Raw genomic sequence first — 9,130 nt, 5'->3', positions numbered from 1 at the left:
CATAAAGCTTTTAAAATAAGTGCCTTTTTTAAACATTGTGTATTAATTGCTGTATTACTTTTTGGCATAAAACAGCTAATTATGAATTGCAACCCAATCTCATTTTGGTTCTATTTATGACATGCACTGCATAATAAATCCATTCTTCTCTGCAGAGGCTTACAAAGGTCTTCAAACACTCAAAATAAAGGAATTACAGGTAGTCTCACGTGAAGCTTCCTCCTGATAACTGCAGAAGGAAACAGTATTGTGTCTCTAGTCTCTCAAGAAAACTGGAGACACACTTGTATGGGAAACTGGTAATCACAGCCTGAACCTCTGATTAATCAGCTGAGGCAAGTTTCAGATCAGCTGTGGGAACACAGGTGAGGGTAATTCAGCTGTGCTCCTGGAAGGGGTGGAACCTGACTCCACCCCCTCTAGACCTCATTTAAGGGCTGACCACCAGTCTCTTTGGGACTGCTCCTCAGTGGTGATTGTTTCAGCATTTTCCAGTAGACTGAAAGCCTCTATTGGGTGAGTTTTTCCTTTAAATAACCATTTGTGTGCCCCGGTGGAGCAGTGGTAGAATTGCTGCTTGCAACACCGGTGGCCTGGGGTTCGAATCCCCCCTGTGGTGCTGGGGGTAGAACTGCCGCTTTGCTACACAGAGGGCTTGAAACCCGGGAGTTGGACTCAATGATCTCTAAGGTCCCTTCCAACTCACACGATACTGTGATACTGTGATTTGGATACTTATTATCATCTTTCTTGTACCATCTTTGCATTATTGTCACTATGCATCACTGTACAACACTCAAAATAGTCTTCTCTCACCAGGCATGCTGTTGTTCTTCACTAAAAATCAACAGCAAGTAAGGCAATATGTGGAGAAAGGTCCATGCATCAATACTTCCCTTGCCTCTGATTTCTTCAGTAATTCATATTACCTGTGTGTGCCCCAGTCCAGCATCATACTTAGTCTTTTCAGTAAGTGTGAGGGGGAAAAAAAAAAAAAAAAAAAAAGGCTGTGAAAGGGCTTCTGTAAGCTTTCATGTTACTGCTCTGTCCTAGTGAAACAACGATAATTTTATGTATTTCAGGGAGGGGAAAAACAAACAAAAAAAACCTAAACCAAGGGATTTCCTTTAACAAGATGCTATATGGGAGCTTGAAGTCCCAAAACAGAGCAAAAATGTATGCAAGAAATCAAATGAGTCAGTTTTTGGATGAAAGGTTGTTGCTGCCTGTGGCAGAGAGTAGCCTGGGGACAGTTATCTCTGGTTTGCTTTTCTCTGACCTTTGCCAGCATGCTGCCTGCTGTGCCATGCTTCTTCATTGTAGATGAAGACTTGCCACCATTTTCATGGTCTGCTTAGACAAATGTCTTGAGATATGTACTGTGATCTTTGACTCCATCCACCACCTCTACCACTATCATAACTAATCACAGGAGATGGTCATCTCATTTGTCTGCAATACTGGCCACCTGTTTCTTCCTCCTGTCCCTCTGTTGGGATTGGTTTAAATTTCAGGTGGTTTTATTAAGATGATATGTCAGTTATAGGTGTGTGTGTGTATCTCAGTATCTCTACAATTCTTTATTCTGTGCTCCAGGATTTTGTAGCCAGTACTCAGCTTATTTGCCCTTTTATTTTTTACACTCTAGTTATCTCCATTAAGTTATTTAGTAGAAATAATATTTTTAAAAGGCTGTATAAGCATACAAACATTTCCTTGGTTCAAATGAAATATATTTTGTGGTGAGGTGGAGACATCTAGTGACTATTTTGTATTATTTAAATAAAAAGGATAACTGTAAAAGAGCAAAAACCTCCTCCAAATCCTTGAATTAGCCTTTTAATGGTACATACATCTTAACATATTTTTCCCAAATTCTCTGATGAAGTAATTTTGTCAGTTCTGTGCATGGGAAAACAGTGACCGAACATCACCAGCTTCTGAGCTTCCAAAGCCTATTTTCTCCTTTTTCCAGGTATCTTATAGGCCTTGGACTCTGCAATAAATAAATCTAGAAAAATGCTAGTAAAGTCAATCTAGGTTTACATCACTGGCAGCGAGGGCACAGTTTAGCATCAATGAGCCCATACAAATACTTTTCTCACACTATCTTACTGAAGGAAAGACTTTGCCTTGAAGTATCTTAACTGCAATTTCAGGCAACAGTTGAACCATCACTTGTGGCAGGGAAGGAGGAGATGGCTCCTTTCAACAAAAATGCTGTAATCTTGAGATTGTCTGCTTCCTCATTTAGGTGCCTAAGGGCACATCTAAGATGTTTACTTGTACTTACTTTCCAACCAGTAGAAAGAAAGTGACTCCAGCGGCCTATCATCTTATCTTACAAACAAAATGAATGATCCCTGAATGTCCCCAACAGGAGAAAGAGGTGCTAAAGGAGTGGAGCAGTCTTCAAAGTAAGTGCACTGCTTATCATCCCAGGTGCATAAAACAAAGCAGGCCAATGTAATGGTGCTCATTTCCTCTTGTCAGAAACCTTTCTGTAGAGGATGACTGTCCTAAACCACACATGGCTTAGACTAGTGGCAAGCCAAGCTACTAAAAATGCCCTTTGCAAATAAGTTTCCTTTCGCCTACAGGCTGCTCAAAGATGGCATGATATCAAGTGTAAATTCACCTGCAACCATCCTACTGAATGAACAAAATCTTAGTGCATGATACAGGTAAGTTGTTGGGGTGGTACACACTGGAGAAACCTGTGGAATACAAGCAGCAGAGTGCAAACAGTTATACCAGCTAACAGGCAGGGTGAATACATTCAGGTCCCTCCACAGAAGTTATTCTTGAACAGCAAAAATGTGCCTGTGGTATCATGAGGCAGCTGGAGGCTTGGCCCAGAGATGATGAATCCTCTTCTTGCACAGCTGGTACAGATGCTGTAAATTTAACTCTGTTACCATGGCATAAAGTAGCAAGATATTAAGCAGTTTCCTAAAGATCCTTCAAACAAAAAGTAGCTGTAATGTTTCACAGTGCTATTCTGGCCTTTCAAGGCAGATGTATCTTATCTAGGGATATTCAGTTTCTCCCTTCTTGTCTCTGAAAGGGTAATAGTCCCTGTTTTTCCAGTTTGAACAGGGCAGTTCAGTAAGTCTTCGAGTATGGCTGATAGGTTACATATACTTCAAGTCACTGAGGTAGAATGGAAAAAAAAAAAAAAAAAAAAAAAAAAAAAAAAAAAAAAAAAAAAAAAAAAAAAGCCAAGACTTTTGATGTCTCTTCTTTTTCTGTACATAGTTTGGTAGACTCCATAGAGAGCCTGGCATTATCAGGTAAGAAGTAGCAAGCCACATCACTTTAAACCTGTTCCTGAGAGAAAAGGAAATTACACTTGGCCTTTTTGTTACTAGGGTAATTAACAGCATGACAGCCCTTTTTTGAAAGTGTTTAATGATTTAGGCTGAAAAAGCCAATATCCTTTCATGGCTGGACCCAAGGGAGCAGAATATTGAACTTCTTAACTTACTATCATGATAACTCCATTGACTTAATCTTGAATGCACTCTTCCAACAGAAGGGGGTAAAACAAAAGTAGGATGTTGACTGTTTTTAATGGGAACATTTGATGAGCAGCTTGCAAAGTACTCATGGGGCAGACTCAGCTCTGATGCACCTGAGTCATAGGTATCAACATGTCATCTACAGCTGACTGAAGAGAAGAAATTTCTCTGGGCATAGAATTCAAAGATTTGGCAACGTATTAAATTACCATATTTAAAAAAAATATATGTGGAGAAAAAACTAAAAATAAAAAAAGAATGGACATAATAGGATTACGTTCTTTCAAATCCAAATTTTATTCATTATAGAATAATGAAGCAGAAAAATATATCAGTGAGATGTTTCATCAGTGTCTTTCTCCTTTCATTGTTATTTTCTGGTTTCAATTTTAAACTAGCAAAGTTTAGGGGGAAGTGACTTGAAAATTACATACTGATTTTTTTCCTGTTAAAAAAGGTTTAACTGTCCAATTAGTTTGAACAGGATATGAGCATGCTCTGCATATTGGCATGTCACGTCCCAGATTAAAATTATGAGTGGGCTGAAGGTCACAAATTATGAGCAAGTTGTTAAAAATCATAACTGTGGTGTTTTTATTGGAGATATATCAACTGGAGGGGTTAAAAATAATGATAAAATGTGAGAATTTACATGAGAAAAAAGAAAATGAAGCATCTCAGTTTCCTTCCATTTTACAGACAGCTAAACTTCTATTTTGACCTGCTGTGGTGTGATGGGTGGGAGGAGGCCAGAAAGGATGTCATATGGGGTATTACTGCTTCAGTGAGTCCATTTCGATTGCAGATCTGAAGACACTTCTTCAAAATGGCAAGTAAGGTGATTTATGCAGAGTTATCACCTGAGCAGAGAGTGAATTGTACTTCACAGACTGCAAATGCAGGTAACAAATGGCCATCTTAATATTACTTACTTATATATTTTTTTCTTCCTTCAGCAACACGTTCTTAAAACTTTCTTCTTTTTCAATTGAAACATCCAGAACACACTGAAATCTTCTTCAAAGCATTTTTAGAAATATTACTATTTATCTGTCTATTACATATTAATCCAGTTGGAAAATTTATGTTGTCCATCAGGAGAATGACTGTTGAATTTCATGAAAAGTAAAGACTTGCCTCTAAAATCCCTGAAAAGTGCTGCTTCTGAAATACGCAGAAACGCAAAACATTAATACAAAATCATTAACATGTGCAGTTACATGGCACTCAGGACACTGGATCTATTTCTCTCTCCTACAGCATAAGCTACAATTGAAATTTTACTTGAATTAATTTTCTTAAATGCCAGAAATTGTTTTTAATTGTAAAACAGTGTCTTCCTTTCTTTTCATTCATTCTTTCTCTCTCTTTCCTTGTCTCAGTGCCATTCTCCCTCCTCTGCAAGTCGTACATACACAAGTCAAGAATCAAGAGATATTTCTGTAACATGGTCATATGTGTATGACCTACTGATGCCTTCCACCATAAAGCTACATTACTTTAAAAATGTACTTTCAATAAGTTGCCAGAGATATCCACTAATGGATATCACTCATGTTTTATAAGAAATGTGATCTAGTTACTTCTTATTATTTTAATCAAAAACATGGACCTTTGTTAACTATGAGTCAATTAAATATGGGAAGAAAAAAGAAAACTATTTAAGATTATATTCAGAGGTTATAGCATAGAAGTCAAATGTTTACAGAATAAAACCAGCTTTTATTCTATAAAAATAAATTCTGTTGGTTTTCCATTTTGTGCATAGTACTAAAAATATCTGTATTAGTGATCTATCTACAGCTTTCATATGTTAAGTCAGTTTGTCCATTAGACTGCATGATCATAACCAGTTTACTGCAGAAAAGACAAACTGTCAAGATTGTAGAATTACTCTGTAAGTACTTACGTGATGATGCAAATATATCCAATACAATCATCTCTATGAATTATTTCAAAATTCAGGATTATAAAAGCCTGTTCCATTTAAATTATGTTTCATCATCTGATACTACCCTTTGAAATCCAAACTACATTTTAATGCTTTCATTATTATTGTACTTCTAGCTGTTTTCTCTAAGTTTTTAATATACTTTGATCAAATATGCTTAAAAATTGCATTTGTGGGTTATCTTGAGAGCCTTCTACTTCTATAACATATTTCTGAAAGTTGCCAATATTATATGACTGTACTTAAAAAAAAAACAAAAAAAAACAAAAAAAAAACAAAAAAAAACTGGATGGCAAATTATGTGGCCAACAAAAAAAAAACTAAATTTCAGGCAAAAAAGTTATTCTTACACTTTAGGATATGACTGTGGAGTCCATCCCTTCAATTATTTTTGAAAAATCTTTTCCATTGTAATACTGATGTTCTTGTTGCTCCCTGAGGTGTCTAATAAGTCTTTTAATAAAATCCTGTAGCAATGACTCCCACAGGCTGATTAACTTTGCGTGAAGAAAAGCTTTAAATCAGTTTTGAATTTACCACCTATTATCTGTGCATCCTACTGAGACATAGTGAAAAAAACAGCTGACAGATTTAACTAATATTCTTCTTTCATGTTTTCATGTACATACATACCCATTACATATTTTTATGGGCTTCATCTTCGATTTATACATGTGCTCAGTTGCTTTCAATGGCTAGAACAGCACAGCAGAGGAAACTGCACGGCCCTTCTCTTGTGCTAGGTGCTGTGAACTCTTGTCACTCCCCACGTTCTGTGTGAGAAAGATGTTGCATTCAACGTGACGGAGATTTTAATAATGCTTAGTATTAATACAGTTTAGATTCACAAATTTTCATAAGCCTAACACAGACCTCAGAAGCTCTAGCACTTTGAGGATGTTTCTTTCCTTAGTCAAAAGCTTGGTATTTGCCAAACTACAGTGAGGCCAGAAGATTGCCTGGCAATGTGCAAAGGAAGCAGCAGCTGCCATCTTAATTCTGCATACATTTCACTTTACATCATTGATATGACCTGAAAAAGAACAAAGTTGCTCCTACAATACAGGAGTAGTAGCTTAGAATGCCAAAGAAAAGGGTTTTCATACTGACGGATACCTCTAAGCCGTCTTACCATGCCATAAAACTCTAGGTCTGGCCTACTGCCCTGTGAGCACTGTGCCCAACTCCCAACAGTTTGTACCCTGCTTCTCTTCTGTGTTTATCCTCAGCAGTGCTGCTGCCTTGGAGTTCTGCATATTATGGCAAGAGCTATTAGTGTCCACTTTGAGTCCTATATTTTGTGCTGTTGAAATTTTCACTTATTCATCTTCTCCATGACACTCCAGAGGAAAAATCTCTTTGATTTCTCTCTTAAGAAGGTGTTTTATTTCATACATTATTGGCAAACTAATTTGATGTACACAGACTGGGAAAACGGGACGACTTAAGATGCATAGTAAACAACTTGCAGTTGATAAAAAAAGTACAGTCTCTTCCTTCCATGGCCACATCTATAGAAAACCGCAGAGGTCTGTCAGGTATGTCCTCATCATCCTCTGCTTTCCCTCTCCCTACGTTGACAGTCCATGGAGGGATTCAATAACAGAAGATGGAGGAGAAAATATGCCATAGGGCAACTCCTCACCTTGTTAGATCTGCAGTCAGATCTAACTTATCTAACCCCTTATATATGCTACTGTGAGCTTTTCTGATTTTACGATGTTGCTTAATTGGGCCAATGGGTCTGTGCAGAGTCTAGGCAGACAGATGTCTTCCCAGCATACATATAAGTATATGAATTTTAAAGCACTGTTTACATGATGCAGACAGACATCATGATGGCAGTAGAAATCAAGTACCTAAACATCTTTGACTCCTTTGAGTGTGGTGTCTAGCGCTTGTTACTGAAATTGCACTAATATTGTGAAAGAGATCTCTAATGTTATGGAGATGCTAGCTTAAACATTCATTGAATATAACTGACAATTGTAGGCAAGGCCGCTAAAGGTTATGAGTACAGTGAAGTCAAGGCTAAACAATCTGAGCAAACAGTCCTCTTTCTTCAGAGAGGACAATTGAGAGTTCTCTATTGACTGACCACTAGACACAGAACAGGGAGACTTACAGCAGTGAGTGGTAGGGAGCGCCGTCCTCTGCTATATCACTTTTGAAAACGTAATGTGAGATAGTGCCATACAAAATACTGGAGAATCTATGCATAACATGAGGAAATACTATTGTTCATGGAAGTAGCCTCCCAATAACAGAAAAGCCATAGCTTGTTTTGCATAAATGTTGTCAGCCCAAGGCAATTCTTTCATTGCAGCCAATATCTGCAAGCAGTCTGTGAAACCAGGTAGTTTTAAATACTTGGAAGAAAGAACTTAAGGAAGAATAATCTGTGGGTGAAATGAAAACAGTATGCTTACAGTTTACATAATATTTGACATGATTTTATACAATCAACTGTTGAAAGTGATATTTAATTCATAAGGGAAAATAGCTTGCTTCTCTGCACGTGCAGTGCAGCATAGCTTTGTTCAAGTAGGAACTGTGTTCCTCTGTGCAAAAGAGACAGTGAAAAACAGGCATGGTTTGTACCTATGTCAAAGATCCAAATTCACTAGAAAGAAAAGGTTTATTGAGAAATACACAGAAAAAAAAATAGTCCCCCACATGTTGCCGTTGAATAACTTGGCTTAAATGCCAACAAAAAACATATATATGTGGATAAGATATGGAATAATAAGAGTATTAACTTCTTTAAAATTTCCTAAGACTTAATATCTGTCTAATTTCTACTGTACTTATTTGGAAATCTGCCCAGTGGAACAATTATGTGTGAAAGCTCTTCTAGTACTTCCTTTTTGACAAATTCATCCAGTGACATGAAAAGTTTACCAGAAAAAATAAAACAAAAGCAATTTCTGGTCTGTGTTCTTGCTCTTATCATTTTCTCCAAGAAAGCCTGACGTGGGAAGGTGGGGGTGCTGGATCCAATGAGAACCACAATAGCTTAATCTCAGGCAGCTCCTCTAACTGGAGTACTTCTTGTTTCTGCAGGTGATGGAATAACCTACGCTGAGGTGAAAAGGAGGCATGAATCTGACACCCCGGACAGTGTACCAAATACTACGCATCAAAGTACTGCAACACAGCAGGAAGTCTAAAACTTTTTCATTACATGTTATCTGCTTTGTTTATCTTTGTAATTACACATTTACATGTAATGGAAGAGTTGCTTGGTGTTAGATGTCCAGAGAGATGTAGGTATGGTTTAGGCAAATTGAAGTTCAGGTGCATTGCACCTGGGAGCAAGAGATGACCTTAGGGCACATTGCTGTAGACAGTGTTGTGCCTCTGTTGCTCACTGTGTGCAGCCTGGAACACGCCAGCTCAGTAGAATCTCTGGCCTCTGATCTCCCTTCTTCAGCTGTGTTTTGGTTCAGAAATGTCTGAATTTAAACACTGAAAAAGTATGGCTTGCTTGTTTGCTTGTTTGTCTGTTTCTGTGTTTGTTTTTGTTGCTGTTGTTTGTTTTTGTTGCTGTTGTTTGGTGGTGATTGAGTTGGATGGGTTTGTTGGGTTGGTTGGCTTCTACATGGCACAGAATACACTGTAACATGCTGCCAGGAACTGAACGAGATTGATTCTTACG

The 9,130-nt window shown here is 37.7% G+C and overlaps 1 long non-coding RNA gene across 2 annotated transcripts; it reads left to right on the top strand.

Moving 5' to 3' along the window:
• The first annotated feature begins 477 nt into the window (after positions 1-477).
• On the top strand, positions 478-8,679 carry LOC140247439 (uncharacterized). Of its 2 annotated transcripts, none has more exons than XR_011902656.1 (5): positions 478-516; positions 2,305-2,417; positions 2,601-2,684; positions 4,327-4,423; positions 8,536-8,679. It is a non-coding gene; the product is annotated as an uncharacterized lncRNA (long non-coding RNA). The 2 variants fall into 2 exon arrangements; XR_011902655.1 differs by lacking the exon at positions 8,536-8,679 and adding an exon at positions 4,904-5,121.
• The last annotated feature ends 451 nt before the right edge of the window (positions 8,680-9,130 follow it).

Source organism: Excalfactoria chinensis, chromosome 1, assembly GCF_039878825.1.
Source record: "Excalfactoria chinensis isolate bCotChi1 chromosome 1, bCotChi1.hap2, whole genome shotgun sequence".
Taxonomy (NCBI): domain Eukaryota; kingdom Metazoa; phylum Chordata; class Aves; order Galliformes; family Phasianidae; genus Excalfactoria; species Excalfactoria chinensis.
This window is presented reverse-complemented; position numbering and strand designations above follow the sequence as displayed.